Source organism: Geotrypetes seraphini, chromosome 1, assembly GCF_902459505.1.
Source record: "Geotrypetes seraphini chromosome 1, aGeoSer1.1, whole genome shotgun sequence".
Classification (NCBI taxonomy): Eukaryota; Metazoa; Chordata; class Amphibia; order Gymnophiona; family Dermophiidae; genus Geotrypetes; species Geotrypetes seraphini.
Genome location: NC_047084.1, coordinates 463,419,469 through 463,440,728, shown reverse-complemented (window position 1 = coordinate 463,440,728; position 21,260 = coordinate 463,419,469). Strand labels below are relative to the sequence as shown.

The 21,260-nt window shown below is 42.4% G+C and overlaps 1 protein-coding gene across 3 annotated transcripts in view; it reads right to left on the bottom strand.

Annotated features, from left to right (window-relative positions):
- The window catches only part of SLC38A5 (solute carrier family 38 member 5), a 196,580-nt gene that overhangs the window by 119,362 nt on the left and 55,958 nt on the right, over positions 1-21,260 (bottom strand). The window contains exon 1 of one of the 3 annotated variants that reach the window (XM_033923481.1): positions 17,021-17,146. The exons of the other annotated variants lie outside the window; for them this stretch is intronic. The gene's annotated coding sequence lies outside the window, so the exon portion shown is untranslated. Of the gene's footprint in view, positions 1-17,020; positions 17,147-21,260 lie in introns of those variants that run through there. 3 annotated transcript variants of the gene reach the window in all.

Genomic DNA, 21,260 nt, shown 5'->3' with positions numbered 1-21,260 from the left:
GGCAGATCTAAAAATCCAAGTTCGCAAAGATAAGACGATCCATATGGTAACAAGGTCTTGTTGCTTTGTCGCTCAAGTTAGGATAACTACTGCATTAAAAATAAAAATAAAATTACTTGCTGCTAGTTATCAAAGAGCAATCAAGTCAAAGAATGATGCTTGTCTAGGCAGTTGTATCCTTCCGCACACAGATGCTCATAACATTGACAGACTCTTGCGTATGTGACATACATGTCATCTGTTCTCGTATATACTTATGAAGGGAATTTTTGAAAATAAAGTAAAATTCTAGAATTTCTCATGGCACACCCAGTGGAGGAGTGTGTGGCGCAGTGGTTGGACCTACAGCCTCAGCACCCTGGGGTTGTGCGTTCAAACCCTGCGCTGCTCCTTGTGACCCTGGGCAAGTCACTCAATCCTCCATAGCCTCGGGTATATTAGATAGATTGTGAGCCCACTGGGACAGATAGTGCATCCGATTGTAAAACCGCTTAGATAATTTTGATAGGTGGTATATAAAAACCTAATAAACTTGACTCTCTTCGGGGCACACAGTTTGAGAGACACTGCCATAAGGAATCCAAAAATCCAATATCTTCATGGCTTCAGAAAGAAACCTTAACAACCCTGAAAACTTGAAAGCCTAAACAATAATTTTCCTATTAAGGTTATCTTCTGTACCTAGCTCTGTGGATTTAATGTCAATTCATTTTTATTTCTAACAGACCATTACAATTCTGACTCTCGCTCTCTTTGACTAAGTAAAAAAATAATGCATTGTCCAGTAAAAAAGAAAAAAAAAAGGTAAGTGTTCCCAATCTTTTGTGCCTCCTGTTGCAGGTCACTGGGAGTTTGTTGACTCTCTCTTGTTTGTTATTCTGGAGGTGGGTTCCTGTTATAGGGTTATCTCAAGGCTAGGATGTTATCGCACTGCCTGGAACGCTTTGAAATTCCCAGCGGGGGAGGGGCTGCATAAACACAGATTAAAATAATATTTCACCCCCCAAAATAAAACAACCGTTGGTGATCAGACATATTGGAGCAGACACGTCAGCGTTTCTGTGTGCCATTATGTATTTTGCTGGATAGCGGGCACAATTTATCTTCAAGCAGGGCTTCTACAGAGTGGAGAAGTAGCCTCCTACTGCTACCATTTATCACTTCTAAAGCGCTGAAAGGCGTACGCGGTGCTGTACATTTTGACATTTAATAGACTTTTCTGTTTCAAGCAAGAAAGCAGCAGTCCTGGTGGGGTAATTACATCAGTGGAGCCAGGCTGTCTTACGGCGCATTTCGGAAAGAAATTAAGACTGTATTGTTTGATAAATTCATTTCCTAAATAGAAGTTATATTAATAACAATATTTCTACTCTGACTATTCTTAAGAAATATGTTGTGCTTTTGCTATTTGTATTTTGTACTTTGCTGATTGTCCAGCTCTCTTCGGTGTAAACCGCCTAGAAATCGTCTGATTGTGGCGGTATAGAAGAATCAAGTTATGTTATGTTATGTCCCTTCTCAGAAGAGCTTACAATCTAATTCACTCAGGCAGACCTGACTTATAGGGTTGAGGATGAGAACCTAAGGTGAGAGGAGTTAGGAGTTTATCTCCAGCCCCTAAACCCCTGCCTTTGTTTGGCAGTCTGATCTCTTGAGGTAGTAACCTGAGACTACTGATAAGTGTCAAACTACCAGTAGGTCATTTTGAAGGAGAGCACAGGCAGGGTGAGAGCATCCAGGGATTACTCCTGCTCCCCCTCATTTAGACAACTTTTCCTGGATTTCCATAGGAATTCTTCATTCAGTGTTATGGCTCCCACTCTCTGGAATTCTTTGCCTTTTTACCTTCGTTCAGAGAAATCATTTGTAACCTTCAAGGTACAAATACTTCTCTTTGGCCTTTAGCTCTTAATTTATTGCCTCCTGATGGCTACTTTTCTTTTGTGTGGGCAGAATGAAATACTTTGTTCCCTCCCTTACCACACTGCTCATCCCTTTCCCCAACCTTTTTATTTTTATTGTAATCCCCAATTCCTTCTTTCCCCATGTTCTCAATTGTTTTTCTTTACGTTTTTATCTTCCTTTTGTTCTTACCCTATTTAATTTGTTTGTTTGTTTTTATTTTAACTTTTTATTGTAAACCGCATAGATTTGCCTTCTGGTTTTATATTTGCGGTGTACCTGAACAACCGTCTCATCCAAACTACATCAGCTAGACATAGGAAAATCCACACTCCATTCAAGTACCCTCCAATCAAAGAAGTCAAATGGAAAAAAAACTATACGATGGCCTCCTAGCCACACAAGCAGCAAAACTCGACAACCAAATCTCCGATCTACTGATTATGACCCCAGACTACAAAACATTCAGAAAAGAAATAAAGACCCTACTCTTCAAGAAATTCCTGCAAACAACTTAATACCGCTAGCTCCTTCCCACTTCCCAATACCACTCCCTAATACCTTCCTGATTCCCCAAAGCAACCTCATCTCCTCCATATCTCCTTTAGAAATTGCCAGATATTTTCTTCATGTAATGCCTTTAGTGTAATTCTTTTGTAATCCACCTTGAACCGCAAGGCAATGGCAGAATAGAAATCTCTAATGTAATGTATTGTATATTAATTAAATTGAACTTGTGAACAGCCTCTAGGGAACCTCCTGGTAGGTGCTGAGGTGTTTGAGGGTAGGAGTGTTGAGTATTGGCTTTCAAGGGGATTTGATGTCATGAAAGGCTATACTGTATATTGAATGGTAGCGAGCCTAATGGTTAAAGCAGTAGCCTGAGAGCCAGGGGACCTGGATTTGATTCCTGCTGCAGCTTCTTGTGACTCTGGGCAAGTCACTTAGCCCTCTAATGCCCCTGGTACAAAATAACTACCCACATATACTATGTAAACCATTTTGGTTATAACCTGAAAAAGGCAAAATATCAAATCTCATCCCCATCTCACCCCACCCATGGGGGCAAGCAAATGCCATGCAGTCTTTTTCACATTGAAGATTTTGTATACACAACATGCAATACTGGAATGGAGGCATAGTCCAACGCAGTGAATCGCAAACTCTGTGCTGCGGCGAGATTACGGTTGTGCCGCCAGGGATTGAAGGGCACATGACATATACCGAGTGTCACTTCTGGTGTCGGCGCCTCTCCTCCTCTCTGCCCCCACATGAGCCTCATCTCATGTTTACTGAGCTCGGGGCTATGTCTGGAGGTCCTCCAAGCAAGCGCGGATGTCGTCGCGATGGCGCTGTGCACATGCATGCGACGTCATTGCGCCGACATCCGCGCATGCTCAGAGGCCCTCAAGTCACATCCCCGAGCTCAGTGAAAATGAGATGAGGTTCGTGTGTGGTGGGGCTGTGGGTGTGCCACAGACAAACATTTGCTCCTCTAGTGTGCAAGAGCAAAAAAAAAAAAAAGTTTGCAGGACACTGGTCTGATGATTAGAGAAGTGACCTGAGAGTCAGGGGAGTCAGGTTTTAAATCCCACCAGTGTTCCTTGTGTTTGTGGGTAATTCACTTAGGGGCCCCTTAATTTTGCCACGTTAATAATGTACACAATGAAGTGTTTCACGTTAATTTTGACATCTGCACATGCTAAGCAGGGCAGTTATTTATTTTTTAAAAAGCTTTTGGAGGGGATCTGTTGGGGGGGGCGGAGAATACAAGACAAAGAAAGTGGAGAAGGGACACCGCACATCAGCCGCAAGGACAATCAATTTATTGAAAACATATAAATAATAAAAACATACATGTAAATAGCTAAAACATCAAGCAAGCTTTATAGAGAGTCTTTAGTCCTTTTTGTACCAGACCCCAACACATGGTCCGTGTTTCGGCTTGTGAAGCCTTCCTCAGGGGTGTATAGATAAAATCCATTAGATGGCGCCAAATATTCTTGTAGAAAACCAAAAAGGAATCGCTCTCGGTCCGTGACTTAGAGCTTGCACAACAACGTATGGCCCAGGCCAAAAGAACGCTGCGAGCTATCGACATGGATGTGGTAATAGCTAGTGTGCTGACATAAGCAATGTAGAGCACTCCAGTGATATAAAATGCATGATAATATCAAAACAGAGGAAAAAGATCTAACCCCCCCCCCCCGGGGTCTGATCAATAGGACACCAATTTGGGGTTAGGGTATTATCATCGATCAAAACCTCTGTTAAGATTCATGAATAATTTAATCTATTTTAAAATATTTTTTCAATATGTTATATTAATAAATATTTTTTGTTTATAAATATTTTAAATCAAATTTCAATTTCTCCCATATGTAAATGGAAAATGAAAAGCTGGCAACCATCAAAATGTAACAAAGGACATAAAATAAGATATAATAAAACTGACAACAACCACTTCTCTTATAGACCCGACGGAGGCCAAATCTGTTTCACACCAACGGGCTTCTACGGGGGAAATACTGAAGCTTCTTATGATGCCAGTTTCTATTAATCAACAGTTATCCAGTTATGTTACATAGTTGCCACTACCAAGCTTGGGTTTTTGAGATCTTTTTCCTGTTTTGGGGTTGTTGTTGTTTTTTTTTAATTAATCTTTATTCATTTTTAAAATTCACAATAAGTGATACAATCAATTTATACTTTAACATCACTTAATATATCAGCAAATTTTAACTCGCATTAAATATCCCCCCTCCCTTACATCCAACAATTATTCATAAGCAAAAGAAATCATAAAATATTCCCACCCTGGACGTGTATGAACAAAAGGGAAAAACTTAATATTTATTCTATGTAGTAATTTCAATCTTTACAGTATCTTCTTAATGGCTCCCAAATAACCTGAAATTTCTTAAAATTTCCTTGCTGCATGGCAGTTATCCTTTCCATGAATCTTAACAGAGGTTTTGATCAATGATGATACCCTAACCCCAAATTGGTGTCCTTCTATTGATCGGACCCCAGGGTTTGTTTTTTTTTAGATCTTTTCCCTCTGTTTTGATATTATCATGCATTTTACATCACTGGAGAGCTCTACATTGTTTATGTCAATCTAAGGATTTTGGTTTTTTGAACACTCTTTTAAGGTCTTTACCGATTTTGCAATAGCTAGTGTGCCGACACTGCCACTCTGCTAACTGGTTACTGTGTCCATAAGATGGGATCCCTTAGTGGCCCCTAAATAGGAGACAGCAAGTCCCCCGATACAATAAATTGCACCTAAATGCTATGCACGGTTTAGCCGAACTATCAATCATCTGCTAGGTGCTATTTATAGTCATGCTTAGTGGCGTCTGAGCGGTCTTAGGCACTGGTAGTGTTAGGCGCAATCCCATTTAGGCAGAGTTTTCTTGGCCTAAGTTAAAAGCCTACTGGCGCCTAAGTCAAACCACACCTAAATCCGCCCTGAAGCCACCCCTAACTACACCTACTTGCTGGTATGCGCTTCGGAATAGACGCCTACCTTGAAGTGGAAGGCGCCTACAGAGTTAATTAATTTTTAAATCATTTTTAAAAATTGTTTTTAATGGCGCTTTCAATTAACGGTGCCTATTAAGCCAATTTTTAAAAAACTTCAGGCACCATTTATATAATCTAGGCCTAAGGGCTCCTTTTACGAAGGTGCGCTAGGGTTTTTAGCGCACGCACTGGATTAGCATGTGCTAGCCGAAAAACTACCACCTGCTCAAGAGGAGGCAGCAACGGCTAGCTTGCGCGGCATTTCAGCGTGCCCTATTCCGCGCTTTAAGGCCCTAACGCACTTTCGTAAAAGGAACCTTAAGTGCTCTCAGTTATTTTTTTTTCAATGCTTATACACTAATGTTAACATTGGTGCAAGACAATATATTCAACAAATGTTTAAAAAAATGCTTTCTGATTCCTATGTAAAGATGGGCTAAACCCATTTGTTAGCACCGCTTAATAAAAGGGGCACCTTATCTCTATTGCCTGGTCAATATTACCAGGTCAATATTCTAAAACACGGCTACAGCCAGGTTTGCCCAGGCTAGGCCCGTTTTTACTATTAGAAGCTAAGTGGGTTCAAGCCTGGGACTACCAGGTGCTGTAGGCCGACAGGCCCTATGTTTGGGCAGCAGTGATATAGTGGAGCCGCACACTGCGTGGGGAGAAGGCAATGGCAAACCACTCCTGTACTCTCTGCCGTGAAACATCACAGGGTGAACGCGTCACTGTGCGTTGCCAGCGGTCAGTAGCCGACTTGGTGGCATAATCCATCTATCTATTCAAGAGCACCTGCTATTATAAATGCTGCTGATCGGGAGTAAGGAGGATCCAAGATGGCGACGGAGTAAGTCGCGTCTGCGAGAGGCTCCTGTACATTATTGGCAAAAATTTCTACTTGTTTGTATTTTCTTACCTCTGCTATGCCTAAGCGCAGGGGAAGACAGAGGGGCGTTCTTCCAGCCTCTTCTGTCTCTTCGCCATCGCGGCAGATGGCAATTACCTCCTATGCCGTCCCAGTTGGATTGGGCGTATCCGCAGACCAAGGGGGGCAGACCTTGGTCTTGGAGGGCGAGATGTCGCTCAGCCCGATGGGACTTGGTGTTCCTCCTTGCCCTGGGATGAAGTCGGGGACGCCGTTAGCAGCGCAGGAGGCTCCGGAGCTGATGTCTCCGGCGGCGCTGCAGATTTCCCCTCTGACCCCAGACGAGGTATACAGCTTGCCGACTTTCTTACAGCCGACACTAGAAGATGGAGGAATGGAAGCCTGCATTGAAGCAGGGAAGGAGAAGGTGGAACCCAGTGGAGTAGTTTCCGGTACAACTTTGCTTACTGCTTTAATAAGACCTGAAGTTATAGACATGGAGGCTATTTGGAGTGGCTTGGAATCATTGCATAAGGTATGCTCTCATTTTGTCACTTCAGTCCAGAACACCAATATTCAGTTTAAGACTTTTGAAGAGAAATTTTCAAAACAATCCGATAGCATAGACAATATGGAAAAATCCATGACAGAAGTGAAGGCTTCAATCAACTTACAATTGAAGGACAAAAGTTTACTTATTAGAAAATTGGAAAATTTGGAAAATGCAAATAGGAGTCTGAACCTTAGACTTTTAAATTTTCCTATTTCCAAATTCCAAACGGCAAGAGATCTGTTTCATTTCTTCTTAAGATCAGTATTAAAATTTCCTGAAAATAATTTGCCACCGTTACAAAAATTATATTATTTGAATATTCCTAAAGAGGATAAAGGTAAAAGGAACCATAGCAGGAGACTTAGATCTCACTGCTATCCTGGAAACATCTCAACAAGAAGAAATAATGGTTAGAGCAACTTTATTGGTAACCTTCGTCTTTCTCCAGGATAAGGAAGCAGTTCTTCATTTATTCTATAGGACTGATAATTCAGAATTTCATGGTTCAACAGTCTCAATTTTTCCTGATGTATCAAAGTGGACTCAAGCTAGACGGAAGACATTCCTGACTTATTGTCAGTCAACTTTGAGTATGGGAGCATCTTTTCAGTTGCGTTTTCCTTGCAAATGCTGTGTTACCCATCAGAACACTAGATATATATTTTGACCCTGATTTTCAGTGGACGCCCTCTGGTGGACTCTCGACCACCAGAGGGCATCCACTGAAAATCAGGGGAGGAAAGTTTCATTGCGACTCCAGGAAGTACTTCTTCACTGAAAGAGTGGTGGATCATTGGAACAGACTCCCACTGCAGGTGATTGAGGCCAGAAGTGTGGCGGATTTTAAGAGAAAATGGGATACTCATGTGGGATCTTTAAGGGAATGAATTCAGGGGGGGGGGGAAATTTGGAATGGGCAGACTTGATGGGCTATAGCCCTTTTCTGCCGCTTTTTTCTATGTTTCTAACTTTTTTCTTGAGGATAAAGCAGCTGGTAAAGCTTCAGATTCCCCCCATGGAACTTCTTAACCAGGATGATACTCAAATAATTTAATCCAACTGTTCTCTTTAATGTGATTGAACTTTTCCTGAAATCCAACTTCCCTTGGAGGTGAAGGATCCTCTCTCCTCGGGTTGTGGACTTTGAATTTAGTTACTTTTGTGAAATTTTATAATTTTCAATTGTTTATTACCACTACATGTTGTTTAACAATTTGTAAAAGCATATAAATAAATAATAAATAAATAAATGCTGCTGATCAGGATATTCTGAGACACTAGATAGTGCCCTTTTATAAAGACTCTGGTTAGGTCTCATTTATGATGCATAGATTACGAGATTTGCTGTCTTTTGAGAAATTTCAAATAATTCTGCAGACAAGCATTCCCCCCCCCCACCCCCATTTTGACTACTGCAATGCATTGTTGTTTGGGTTGTCAGATTACAGGTTATGAGCTTTGCAAGTGGCTCAAAATGCAGTGGCATGCTTGTTAACTGGACCGCTTTTTTTTTTTTTCTGTCTACACGCCTTCGCTCGGTGCTTTAATCTCCTGTGTCTTCGGGAAAATCATCATACTATCTAGAAGGATTATTTTTCTCAGTAGCAAAGCTTACAGTAGGTCTCAAACTCGCGGCCCGCCAGGTACTATTTTGAGGCCCTCGGTAGATTTATCATAATCACAAAAGTAAAATAAAACAGTTTCTTGATCATATGTCTCTTTAGCTATAAATGACAATATTATTATTATTATTAAGACTTAGCTAAAAGGAAAGATTAATAAACTATAAAGAGTTTTACCTCATGCAAATTTGTCATTTCTTTAATAAGACATTTACTATTTTTTTCTGAGGCCCTCCAAGTACCTCCAAATCCAAACTGTGGCCCTGCAGAGGGTTTGAGTTTGAGGCCACTGGCTTACAGGGTGGGCTGTGTGCCTTGTCTTAAATGTATTCGGGCTGAGGGTTTCCTGTTGCATGCCTTATAGTCCTGTCCAATGACACAGGTTTTTTTTGGAAAGGAATCCACCATTATTTTGAAGCTATATTGCAGAGAACTATAGTTTAGATATTTATATTTGGCCTGGGAATCATTTTGCCTTCTCAACAACAGGGAACACAAATTCTGTTGAGCAAGGCTTGTATCATAGGGAAAAGATACAATTAAAAGCATACTACTTCTCCTTGGCCTTCAGCTCTTAATTTACTTCCTTTTGATAGCAACTTTTCTTAAAATTTGCATTCCTGGCTTTATAAAATTAGTGTGGGCAGAACTAAATTTTCAGTTTCCTCCCTTACCATCCCTTTCCCCAACCTTTTTATTTTTATTTTATTCTTTCCTCATGTTCTCAACTGAATTTTATTTTTTGTTTTACTTTTTGTTTTACTGCTTAATTTTTACTTTATTTTTAATTTTATTGTAAACCGCTTAGATTTACCTTTTGGTTTTATGTTTGTGGTATATTAAATAAACTGAACTTGAGCTTGTAAAGATGTCTACGACAGAGCTGGACTCTACCTATGCCCCAATCTCATTGGAACTGGAGGAATGCCTTTCATTCTCTTATGTTGATGTTTTACATGGTCTAAGTCACAACGTCCAAGTTCCGTCTAGGCTCTGTTGTTAAACTTTCGGATTTACATGCTGTACGACTAAGTCTAAGCCGGCCCACGTCCCGCCCAACTCCCGCCCTCGACACACCTCCCGAAACGTCCCGTTTAGCTTTGGATGTTGAGTGGCACTAAGAAGGCCTAGGTCGTTTAGAAAAACATCCAAAACCCGGTTTTATTATCAGCGCTTGGACGTTTTTGAGAAATGTTCGTCCAAGTGCTGACTTAGGCTGGTTTTTGGACGTTTTTCTCTTTCGATTATGAGCCCCACACTGTCCAAAAGAATTATTTGACACATTCCCTTTTCTTTGGCAAGAAGAGGGTATTAAATATTTAGGCATTTAGATTCAGAAAACGTTGGAAGAAATGGTGAAAGTAAATGAAAAATCCTTATTGCTAAAGGTCTCAGAAATGTGTGAGCAATGGAACCCATTACATCTGTCTTGGTGGGGGAGAGTTCAGACGGTTAAAATGATGATTTTTGCCTGTGGGTTTGTTACCAAATGGGTATGTTGCCAGTTTATTTTCAGGGGTCCTTTTATAAAAAATTAAATAGTATTTTTACTAAATTTATTTGGCTAGGTAAAACTACTCGAATTGCTTTAGTATCTTTACAAAAACCAATTGCGGCGGGGGGGTGTGTGTAAATTTTCCCAATTTGTATAGGTATCATGAGACCTATATACTGCGTCAGGGTATGTATTGGATCCTCCCTGAGCTCATGAAACATCTCCCTGATTGGTTATATGTAGAGTGGCAATTGATGTCCCCATTATGACTGTTTCATGTGTTGCGTATGTTAAGGACAATAGTATTATATTTGACACCTGGAAAACTTTAAAATGTATTAATAAATTAACAGATGTTCTGGTAGAGAAATCCACTTATGCTTAAACTCCAAGATTCAAATAGGCGGTTCTGGGATCACCTGGAAGCACTGGATGCAGGCAGGCATATGTACACTAGATGATGTTCTATCAAATGGGAAAATGCTTGATTTTTCACGACCACAACAAACATTTGGTATTGCATAGTCTCAAAATTATAAGTGGTTGCAGTTGAAGCAAGCCGTTCAGAAGGGGTTCCCTGATTGGCAAAATCAAAAAAATGATTATAGCTTGCAGGTCCTATGCTTCCAGATTGATTTGTTAGGACATCAGGCTGCCTGGTGGTATAAATTAATATCTGATTTCTTGAATAAAAAACCAAAAAATGGTCTTAGAGACATTTGGAGCATTGAGATTAAGCAGTATATTTCTGCATCTCGATGGCCACAAATTTGAACTTGGAGGAGGAGATGTACAGCGTCAGCATCTATGAGACAAATGTGGTTTTTTCTGTTACATAGATCTTTTTGGACCCCTGTTAGGTTACACAAGTTAGACAGTTCTAAATCTAATAGATGCTGGCATTGTCATCTGGACATGGGGACACTGGATCATCTGTTGCTCTATTGTCCTTTGATACTTAACTTTTGGAGGTCAATATGGGGTAAGATTAACAACATATTGGAATCATCAATTCCACTGACGTATGAGGCGGTCATATGTGGAACGTTATTACATGTTAAACCCCCTATGGATCGTTTTATAAATGCCGTCTTTTTCTTGTCATGACCGGGATAGCCATGTAGATGTTAACCCAAAATTGGAAGAACTATGACCGCCCAAGTTTTCCTTTCTGGTGGGCAAATTTGTGCTCTAGCTATAGATATGAAAAAATGAATGCTGATAGCTTGGGGCACAGTAATTTATTTAAGCTGGTTTGGGGGCCGTTGACATCATATATTACTTCACTATAGTAGGTCTTTGATTATGAGTCAGTTTTTGTTCATTTTCGTACACATCCAGAAAAGTGGGGGTGGATGGGGGCTATTTCTGTCCTAATTTGATTTTTGAGTATGTCCACCAGGGGTGGGAGGAGGGTGGAAGGATATTTTTAATCTGAATAGGGTAAGGTTATTGGGATAGTCTATGTTTCTTTGTTTTATTGAATAATCATTGGATGGGGGAAGGGGGAGAAATTGGTTGGTTATGCATATTTGTAAGTTGAATGTGCTTTTATTAACTTATTATATGACTAGTCTTTAAGCCCGTTACATTAACGGGTGCTAGAATATGTATGTGTGTGTGTATTTTTTTCTTTCTCTCTCTCTCTCCTTAGCCTGTTTCTGTACTTCTTTCTTTTTTCCTCGGCGGTCCACCACCACCCCTTGCCTGCTCCCCCTGTCCATTCTCCCTTCCTTTTTCTTCCCCTGTGTCCACCACCACCCCTTCACTGGTCCCCTTATCCAGCAGCAGCCCTTCTCCCTTTGTTTTAACTCCCCTCCTGTCCAGCAGCACCTCTTTCTTGCTCCCCCTGTCCAGCAGTAGGCCTCCCTTCCTTTTTTTGCCCCCCCCGTCCATCAGCACCTCTTCCCCTGTCCAGCAGTACCTCTTTTCTGTTTCCCCTGTCCAGCAGTAGGCCTCCCTTCCTTTTTTTGCCCCCCCGTCCCTCCCCCGTCCATCAGCACCTCTTCCCCTGTCCAGCAGTACCTCTTTTTCTGTTCCCCCTGTCCAGCAGTAGGCCTCCCTTCCTTTCCCCCCTCCCCCCCGTCCATCAGCACCTCTTCCCATGTCCAGCAGCAACCCTTATCTCCACCGACATCTGCCTAAAGCCTCCGCGGCCTGAAGACACTGACAGCCTCTGCAGCCTGCTCCCACTCCTTCCTCGCCATCCGTCGGCCCCCCCCCCCGGGAAGCTTCGTTTCCGGTTTCGGCAGCCTCCTGTCTGTGGGCCGGCCGCCCGCGCCGCAGCTCCTCTCTCTATCCCCGCCTGGTGCGGTTCGAGAGAGGAGCCGCGGCAGGTGGATGAGGAGGGTGAGAAGATCCTGGCAGGTGCGCCTGTGCCCCCCTCCCCCTCCGAATCAGCGGCAGACTGCAAACCGCCAAATGCTCCACAGTCGCGCGCCTTCAGCCACCGCGCACGCGCCTCCAGCACCCGCATGCGCCCTGAGGTTTAGAATGTTGCCACAGAAGCACACCTCAGGGTGCCAGCGCTCACGAATTTTCAAGAGCGCATGCGCATCTAGCATTTTATTATTATTGATATATATATTTGTGTATTGCACTTTTGAAGTTTAGAAAATCAATAAAGAATTAAAAAAAGAATTGGTTATCAGAAAGAAAACAGAGGGTAGGGTTAAATGGCCATTTTTCTCAACCAAGGAGAGTAAATAGTGAACTGCCACAGAGACTGGTACTATTTAACATATTTACAATGACCTGGAAATTGGAATGACAGGTGAGGTGATTCAATTTGCAGATGAAACTAAACTGTTCAGAATTGTTAAAACGCATTCTGACTGTGAAAAATTGAAGGAAGACCTTAGGAAATTGGAAGACTGAGCTTCCAAAAGGTAGATGAAATTTAATGTGGACAAATGCAAAGCCATGCACACTGGGATGAATAACCCAAATTATAGTTACCAGATGCTAGAGTCCACCTTAGGGGACAGTGCCCAAGAAAAGATTTGGTGTCATTGTAAACAATATGCTGAAACCTTCCACACAATATGTGGCAGCAAACAAGATGCTAGGAATTATTAGAAAAAAGATGGTAAATAAGACTAAGAATGTTATAATGCCTCTATATCGCTCCATGGTGCAACCTCACTGAGTACTGCATTCCAATTCTGGTCACCGTATCTCCAAAAAGATATATCAGAATTAGAAAAGGTTCAAAAAAGAGCAACCAAGATAATAAAGGGTATGGAACGCATATGTGGAAAAGCTAAAGAGATTGGGGCGCTGCAGCCTGGAAAAGAGATGGCTGAGGGGAGATATAATTGAAGTCTACAAAATCCTGAGTGGTGTAGAATGGGTACAAGTAGATCCATCTCTTTATTTCATCAAAACTTACAAAGACTAGGGGACACTCAATGATGTTACAAGGAAATCATTTTAGAACCAAGAAGGAAATATTTTTTTACTCAGAAAAGTTAAGGTCTGAAATGCATTGCTAGGAAAAGTCCAGAGTCTGCTGTTGAGACAGATATGGGGGAAGCCACAACTTGCCTTGGATTGGTGACATGGAATACTGCTACTATTTAGATTTTTGCCAGGTACTTGTGAGTTGGGTTAGCCTCTGTGAAGACGAGATACTGGGCTAGATGGACCATTGGTCTTACCCAGTAAGGCTATTCTTATGTTCCCATGTGGTAAGAACAGTTCAAAAAAAAGAAAAAAGTTTGGCCTAGTTCCTGGAGGAAAAATCCATAGTCCACTATTGAGACAGACATGGGGGAAGCCACTGCTTGCCCCAGGATTGGTAGCATGGAATGTTGCTACTATTTGGGTTTCTGTCAGGTACTTGTGATTTGGACTGGCCACTATAGAAACAGGATATTGGGCCAGATCAGAGATCTCAAAGTCCCTCCTTGAGGGCCGCAATCCAGTCGGGTTTTCAGGATTTCCCCAATGAATATGCATTGAAAGCAGTGCATGCACATAGATCTCATGCATATTCATTGCGGAAAGGAGGGACTTTGAGACCCCTGGGCTAGATGGGCCATTGGTCTGACCCAGTAAAGCTATCCTTATGTTCTTAACAGCACTGAACAGCACCTAGAAGTTAGACACCGTCTATAGAATTAGGCCCTATAGAATTGGGCCTATAGAATTAGGCCCAACTGTGTTGAAACATGTTGGATTAATGGACTACTACAGTATACAAGTGTTTTAGACTCAGTATTTCCACTTGTCATAAGGTTGTTGTGTGCGTTAAGGATTTGAATAAACACCTTCTGGCTCTACATTGCTGCCCTGTGTCTGTGGCATATTTAGATTGCAGTATCTGGACCTCTAGCCAAAATATGACACCGAGTTAAAAAATTTCAGGAGCCCTGCAAATGTAGATCATCAGGGTTTCCAAGTGCTGTAATTACAGCCTCTTTTGTTATATTATTAGATAAAGCATGTTATCTTCTTCCCAGAGGATGCAAACTATATAAAAAAATCTTTATGATTTCAATCCAGTACATATCCTCTGTCCCTTAACCGGAGCACAACACTTCTCCCAGGCTGTATGTAGCACAGGAAATATTATTTCAGGGTTGTATTTTGATTTAGTAATGCAACCAGGAATTGCTTTTGTCTGAGCAGACGATTTTTTTTTTTTTTTTGGGGGGGGGTAACACTTCATATATAGTCCCCATAGGATTTTGATCTTGGGTTTCATTGCTAGGAACAATTATTTATTATTTGTTATGCAAATTTGAGAAACCATCTCATATACACACCCTTAAAATAAATTACACCCTAAAACCAAATTACAATAGTTTCTCTTTACAGGATTTGCTGTTCTTTCAAAATAATACAAAGATATCAATAGTAGATTTGATTTTCAGATGGCATGTTGACCATATTAATTGACGTGCCAGTGCTTAAATTAATATTTATATTCCACACTGCAATCCATATAGATAGTGGGATGATCATGAGAGATAGTGCAGATACTATGCCAACGCTTTTTGATTCAGGCCTTGTATTCGGGAGTCCTAAGGCCCTTTTTTACTAAGCTGCGGTAGAGGTTTCTACCATGGCCTGGAGCGTTAAATGCTCCATCGCTCATTGGAATTCTATGAGCATCGGAGCAGCGTTGAAGCAATTGGTGCTCCGGGCTGTGATAGAAACCTCTACTGTGGCTTAGTAAAAGCAGTGGGGGGGGGGGGGGGGGGGGGCGAGGGTGAAAATTATTTGGATAGTGACTGAATATAGCAGCTATCCTGATCATTTTTTGGGCCACTTGCTTTGCCCCAAGCCTAAACCCATATTATACAGTTAGGATCAGGCTATTTACTCTCATTTTCTGCCCGATACTATTCAAACATCCCCCCCACCCTTTTTACAAAGCTGAGTTAGGCTTTTTTTTTTTTTTTTTTTTTTAATCACCGGCCGTGACGGTACTAACTCCGAAACTCATAGAATTACTACGAGCATCGGAGATAATACTGCTGCAGCCGGCGATAAAAAAATGCTTAACGTGGCTTCGTAAAGGTGGGGTGGGGGAGTATGTTTTTAAAATACACTGAACAGAAATAATTGACCCTGTCCATTCCTCAAAATGTCACAGACAGAAAAACAAAGAACTTGTGGAGAAATGATGTCCAAGTTGATAGCTTCATTGAAGTAAAATATATCATCCACATAAATACATCTAGGGCCGGAACCTCTCGAAACATATGGACCCTACACGTTGCTACACGTGTTTCGACGTAATTGTCTTCTTCAAGGGGGGGTCCCTGTTGGTCCTAAGAATGGACTTGTGGATTAAAACCAAGAACTCTACACAGAACTGACACGCTCGAACAGCATAAAATCGTGCTCCAAGCTCACAGGCTCCAAAAGTCCATTCTTAGGACCAACAGGGACCCCCCCTCTGAAGAAGACAATTGCATCGAAACACAGACGTGTAAGGTCCATGTTTCGAAAGGTTCCGGCCCTAGATGTATTCATGTGGAAGATATATTTACTTCAATAAAGCTATCAACTTGGACATCATTTCTCCACAAGTTCTTTGTTTTTCTGGGTTTTTAAATACACAGATACAGAAATTATACATTCACCGGCAACCAGTAAACATATAAAATTCTTTTGAATATCGGTCCAGATATTTCTTCCATATTTTGAAACAATGAAACACCTCTCATTTGAAACAATGCAGAAAACTATCAAATTATCCTGGACAAAGTTTATGTCATTTTAGTGTGTAGTGAAGTGTCATGGTGCACATTATTCACAAAATGTATTGACAGGATATACGCTCTACGCACAATGTAAAAATACAGCAGGCACCAGAACAGAACAATAAACACAGCTTAAATGCAAAACAACACAAAATTTTCTTCCATGCTCTCTCCTACCTTCTGTGGCACAAATCCATGAGAAGAATTTTACGCTTATTTTCTGATCATTTATACCTGACCCCAGACAGTACTTTTGTAAGAATATTCTACAATTTGTCACTTCTATATGAAGAATGCCAGGAATTCCAAAAACATGCCAGTTGACGGCATTTCATCCATATGCAGAGCCTCATTCACTCTCCCCCTTCCCCTGGCCTCTCTAGCCACCACCTTATAACAAAGAGCAAAGCACCCTGCCAGACAGAGCATCCAGGCCCCTCTCAGGACAGAAATGTTCTCTGACCCTCCACCCAGACAGAGCATCACCGGCTAACAGCAGTCGAAGAGCCAGATCCCTATTTTCAACACCCTGCCAGAAGCTCTGGCAAAAGCCAGCTCTAAAAATAGTGGAGTAAGTTGCCAACTGACATCTCTGGCACCCACCCACCCACCTCTGGGTTTCAGTAAGAGCTGTAGCTGGTGGGATTTACCGCCTGCCTCCCCCTCCCCTATAGAAAAGTTACAAATAATGCTCCCCTTTGATTCTGTCCCTCTCTCTTTCTCTTGCCCCATCCCATGCAGTGACAGCGGGTGTCTGATGCAAGAGGCTTGGAGTGTTACAGCAACAGCACCTTCACAGTGCCACCCTCAGACGGCGACTGAGCTTCATTCACTCACCCCAGCTCTGCTTCCCTTCTGGAGGGCTTCCTCTCTGGGGGAGGGGGGCAGGAGGAGGTCGCTTTTTGTTCTCTTCTTGGACCCCTACTTTTTTTTTTCCAGCTGCCTGTGGAAGCACTGGGGAGGAAGAAGGGTTTGGCAGTGCACACCCACCCACACTGTTCTCCCTCCCTAACATACCCAGCCCCGCCTTAGCCAATCAGGAGCCTGTGAGATGAAGCGGGCCCCGCCCTTGCTCTCTAATTTCTCTCACTGGGAATGAGATGATATAGGATGGCTACCTCTGCTTAGCCCCCATCTCAAGCCCCTCTGGCTACCTACAGAAACCTCGGCCCAGAGGACTAGCTAAGCCTCCTACTCTTTTGTTAGCAGTTTCCCTGAACACACACAATACAAAGGGGGTGCAGAAAAGTTCTCAGCCCAGCTAAGAAGAGAATGACGTGGATATATTCAATCAATGATCTGAAACAATGACAAAAAAAAAACTACAGAATTTTGTTTCTGCAAATTGGCACTTAACAAAATAACCCTATCAAGCTGTGCTGCCAAGCCGTGCAAACTAAACGCCAAGCCACCCATTCTATTCCTACGGGCGGCTCGGCATTTACCCGCCACCGCCATGTTTACAAAACCGTACCGCAGTTTTTAGTGTGACCTGTGCTAAAAACCGGTGTCAGGTCAAAAGCACGCCGGGACAAAGGCGCGCCCAGACAATTGAACGCAGTGTGGAGGCGCACGCCGCTCAAAATTACTGTTTTTAGGGCTTCGATGGGGGGACGTGGGGGGGGGGCTTCCACCCACTTTACTTTACTTAATAGACATCGCGCCGCATTGTGGGGGCATTGTGGAGGGTGTGGGGGGTTGTAACCCCCCCATTTTACTGAAAACTTCACTTTTTCCCTGTTTTTAGGGAAAAAGTTAAGTTTACAGTAAAATGTGGAGGGTTACAACCACCAAACCCCCCATAACGCCAGCGCGATGTCTGTTAAGTAAAGTGGGGGGTTCCCCAACAAAACCCCCCGTCGGAGCCCCTAAAAACAGTAATTTTGAGCGGTGCGCACCTCCGCGCTGCATTCAATTGTCTGGGCGCGCCTTTGTCTTTCATGCCGTTGTCTATGAACCCTAAAAACCATGCTATGGTTTTGTAAAAGGGGGGAGGGGGGTTACTTCACACTAGTCAGCAACATAGCTTGATAAAAGGGGGGTAAGATAACACTCTTTTCAGCTACAATGGCAAAATAACTCAGAATTTAGGAAGCTGGTTTGTTGGGCTGAGAACTTTTCAGCAACCCCCCTCCTGTGGTGCAACTTTAATCCAGGGACCCTGCCTTGCTGCCCTCCTGAAGCAGCGCTTGATGGGTTCTGCAGCGTGCCTTAAAAATTTCAGACTCTGTCAGATAAATCCGAATGGAGACACAGAACTCAATACTTTCAAAAAAGCTGAGTGATTAAAGAAAGTATGTCATATCAAATAGAAAATCACTCTTGTAAAAAAAAAAAAAAAAATAGAACTCAATACTTGAAAAATGTATCCACTGGTAATGAAACTAATGCTCGGAGACTCGAAGGCAATAAACAGGGGAGAACCCCAAAACTACAGCCTCACCACCCAATCATCGCATGTTTCCTGGACTGGAAATTAGCTAATATCGTTCCTCTGCATAAAAAGGGTTGCAGGGCAGAGGCTGCGAATTATAGACCGGTGAGTCTCACATCAATAGTGTGCAAACTCATGGAAACACTAATTAAAAGCAAATTGGACACGATCTTGAATGAAGGGAATCTTCGGGATCCCAGTCAGCATGGATTCACCAAGGGTAGGTCCTGCCAATCCAATCTCATCAGCTTCTTTGACTGGGTAACAAGAAAGTTGGACTTGGGAGAGTCTTTGGACGTCGTGTACCTGGACTTCAGGAAAGCTTTTGACAGTGTCCCACACCGCAGGCTGCTAAGCAAGATGGAATCGATGGGGTTAGGAGAGACACTAACTGCATGGGTCAATGATTGGCTGAGTGGCAGACTTCAGAGGGTGGTGGTTAATGGTACCCTCTCTAAAACATCGGAGGTGACCAGTGGAGTGCCGCAGGGCTCGGTCCTGGGTCCACTCCTTTTCAACATATTCATAGGGGATCTGACTCAAGGGCTTCAAGGTAAAATAACACTATTCGCCGATGACGCCAAACTATGTAATATAGTAAGTGAATGCAGTTTACAGAATTATATGGCGCAGGACCTGCTTACATTGGAAAGTTGGTCCTCAACCTGGCAGCTAGGCTTCAATGCTAAGAAATGTAAGGTCATGCACCTCGGAAGCGGAAATCCATGCAGGACGTACTTCTTGAACGGAGAAACTTTAACTAGGACTTCAGCAGAACGAGATTTAGGAGTAATCATCAGTGCAGACATGAAAACTGCCAATCAAGTGGAGAAGGCTTCATCTAAGGCAAGGCAGATATTGGGTTGTATCAATAGAAGTTTCGTCAGCCGAAAGCCTGAAGTCATAATGCCGTTGTACAGGGCCATGGTGAGACCTCATCTGGAGTACTGTGTGCAATTCTGGAGGCCACATTACAGTAAAGATGTGCGCAGAATTGAATCGGTTCAACCGACGGCCACCAGGATGATCTCGGGGCTCAAGGGTCTCTCGTACGAAGAGAGACTGAACAAATTGCAGCTCTACACTCTTGAGGAACCTAGGGAGAGGGGAGACATGATCGAAACATTTAAGTACCTCACGGGACGTGTCGAAGTGGAAGATGATATTTTCTTTCTCAAGGGACCTTCGGCCACAAGAGGGCACCCGCTCAAACTCAGGGGCAAAAAATTTCATGGCGACACCAAAAAGTATTTCTTCACAGAGAGAGTGGTTGATCATTGGAACAAGCTTCCAGTGCAGGTGATCGAGGCAGACAGCGTGCCAGACTTTAAGAATAAATGGGATACCCATGTGGGATCTCTACAAGGGTCAAGATAAAATTGGGTCATTAGGGCATAGACAGGGGGTGGGTAAGCAGAGTGGGCAGACTTGATGGGCTGTAGCCCTTTTCTGCCGTCATCTTCTATGTTTCTATGTTTTCTATGTTCTGTGTTTCTATGTTCAAAAGACTTTAGTTGATATCAAGAATGTTATATTTTCTTAGCAGAGGCACGTTTTTCATGTGCCTTAGAATTTCTTACTACATGCTAATCAACACGTTCATTTCTTTTTTTTAAAATCTTTATTCATTTTAAAACTTCCAATAAGTGTAACATAAGATACAATCATTTTATACTTTAACATCACTTAATATGCCATCAAATTCTAACTCACATCAAATATCCCCCCTCCCTTATACCCAACAATTGTTCTTAAGTATAAGAGATCATAAAGTATCCCCTCCTCCCCACCCTGGACGTGTATGAACAAAAGGGAAAAAATAATATTCATTATGTGCAGTATTTTGTTAATGGCTCCCAAACATCCCTAAATTTCTTAAAATGCCCCTGCTGTATGGCTATTGCCCGCTCCATTTTATAGATTTGGCATAACGAATTCCACCAAAAATTATAATTCGACAAGTTCATTTCTAAGTTAATGCAAGTCCTATCAATCTCATGTACGCTTCATTTTTGTGTGTGTGTGCATTATTAAGGAACTGAACGCACACTACACGAATGCACATCATCGGTGAATGGCTGGCAGATCATGGCAGGTGACTGATTTGGAGCCTTTGCGGCCTTTCTTCGTTTTCCCTGCATTAGCACCACTGTAATTTGTGCCAAAATCTGTCACAGGACCTCACAGTCACTCGGGGGACGATGCTCAAAGCTAATGCAGCACTTTTTTTAAAAAAGTGGTTCGCATCAAATTTGTGCACATGTTATGTGCAAAATGCTCAAAGGGCTCGAGGGCAGGTGTTAACATGCGAGCTAAAAATGTTAGCAAATTGTACTGAAATGTACAGGCAGTCCCCGGGTTAAGAACGAGTTACGTTTTTAAAGCTCTTCTTAAGTCGGATTTGGATGTAACTCAGAACTTCTAGATTTTAAGATTCTTGCTGCTTACCTCTGCTCCCAGCTGACAAAAGGGCAAACTGTCCCTACCCAGTGTTCCCTCTAAGGTACCGCATGCACAAACACACACTGGGGTCCTTTTGATAAGGCGTGCTAACCAATTTAGCGCATGTTAAAGCACCCATAGAATATAATAGACGCCTTAACATTTAGTGTGCGCTAAATCGGTTAGCGCGCCTTCATATGT